This window comes from Buceros rhinoceros, unplaced genomic scaffold (genome assembly GCF_000710305.1).
Source record: "Buceros rhinoceros silvestris isolate BGI_N320 unplaced genomic scaffold, ASM71030v1 scaffold32198, whole genome shotgun sequence".
Lineage (NCBI taxonomy): Eukaryota > Metazoa > Chordata > Aves > Bucerotiformes > Bucerotidae > Buceros > Buceros rhinoceros.
Window position 1 is genome coordinate 31,492 of NW_010425816.1, and position 1,838 is coordinate 33,329.

Below are 1,838 nucleotides of genomic sequence, written 5' to 3' on the forward strand. Positions count from 1 at the left end.
GCCGCGGCAGGCGGGGAAACCGAGGACTGACTGTGTTTGCTAGCCAAAACACGGACCAATGAGGGGCTTGGAGGTAGAGTCTGTACTTCTGTCCTGCTCTTCCTTCCCTTCCCATCCCAGTCAGCGGGTTCACAGGTCCCTTGGCAAACCCTGTGGTCTGGGCAGGCGTCCAAGAGAGGAAGTGTAACAAGCCTTTAAGTTGTTAGAATAAACCTTTAAGCAAAGGTGGGTAAACAACATCTTGTTTACACCACTCCTCCCATGCTGTTAGGGGAGTGTGAGACTGTGGAGCTTTGGACTGCATGTGAGAAGAGCCGAAGAGCTTCCTCCTATCACACCGGTAAAGACTGGTGATGTGGAAAATGATCTGTTTTCCTACCGGGAAGCATTCTCTGAGGACTTTTGCACTGGTTGATTTGTTTGCTAAATTGAGCTCCTCTCATTTACTGGAGTTTTGATTTTGCTTTTGTTCAGCATAATCCATGAAAACATAGGTGATGGGCTGCAATCAGAGGAGCTAATTAAAGCAAGGGAAGTTCTTATTAGCAAAGTGACTGTGAGTGGAACCGATTAGAAGCAGATGTGACTTCAAAACCCTAAAGATCTGCTCGCCGAGGACATAATTTGTAACAGGGCACAGAACTTTTAAAATGGGAATTTCCGCCCTGATAATACCAGTCACCTTTGTAATGTACAGGAGGGAGTTTGGGAATTATTTAGTATTTCTTTTGTACCATAATAGGTGCATGGCTGCTATCAGAAATACTGGAGCTCCCTGTTCTGACGTGCTTGCAGTCGTAGGAGACACGAGCTGATGATTAAGTTGCTCTTTGTCTCCAACTTAGGTCATAAACCAATTATTTAGCATGTTTATAAAGTGTTATTAATCACTGCTGGAGCCACGCTGGAGTCCTCGCTGTGCTTCTGCCCCAAACCAGACGTAGCTGTACGCTTCAGTCAGGCATCACGATGTCCACTGAGCATACGGCGCCCAGCCGGGAGGTCAGGCGAGGGCGCGGGGGGCGTTACTGCACGCTCACACTCTTCCATCAGGGACATACACACAAGCACCTGATGCGGAAGGACCATGAGCATCACTTCAGCAGCATCTTCCACACGGCCGCTCCTCTGGGTTCCTGGTCCATCCCCCCACCCCTGTGCCGCTGTTATTGAAATCTCTGCTCCCCTGTGCTGTGCCTCTCTCCGTGTGTGCTCACAGGCAGTGGAGCAGCAGAAAATGCTGGTTGATGCCCAGATCCCAGCAGATAATTGTTTCTCCTGGAATGAGGAAAATGATTTTGTCCTTCAGTCACAAAAGTAAAATCTCCATTTTCTTCTTAGCCTCTCGCTTCCTTGCATCGTTTGATCCAAACACTGACATTTTCTGCTAGTTTTCAGTCAATTAAATCCTTTAATTTACCCTTTAAAGCAATTAATTTGCTTCTGTGGGGTTTCAAGCATCCACAGCTGAGAGAAGAAGAGTGGAAATCGTCGTAACAGTCTGCTTAGAAGCAGTATTTGCTAGAGAGGAGCTAATAGTTTCTGGAAGTAACTTCATCTTGGCTGGAGCTTAAGATAATTAAGAGGCTAATGATTATCACTGCACCATGACACATCACTTGTCCGTGACTCGGTTTCCCCAGCAGCTAAAGGGGACGATCGTACTCAGTGTCCACTCAAGGGGGACAGCACTGGTGTTTCCTCACTGGTCACCGGCTGCAGGACAGACAGGGTGAGGAGGAGCTGGTACTACAAAGGCTCATGGGGTGTGTGGTCACATCGAGGCACTTGGGGTTTATTTTGCTTGTACAGGGCAGCAGGTTCAGTGATTGATCTCT

The 1,838-nt window shown here is 47.9% G+C and overlaps 1 protein-coding gene across 1 annotated transcript in view; it reads left to right on the top strand.

The window, feature by feature from the left end:
• The window catches only part of TANC2 (tetratricopeptide repeat, ankyrin repeat and coiled-coil containing 2), a gene marked incomplete at its 5' end in the record, with an annotated part of 50,059 nt that overhangs the window by 27,644 nt on the left and 20,577 nt on the right, over window positions 1-1,838 (top strand). The gene's annotated exons all lie outside the window — the stretch shown is intronic.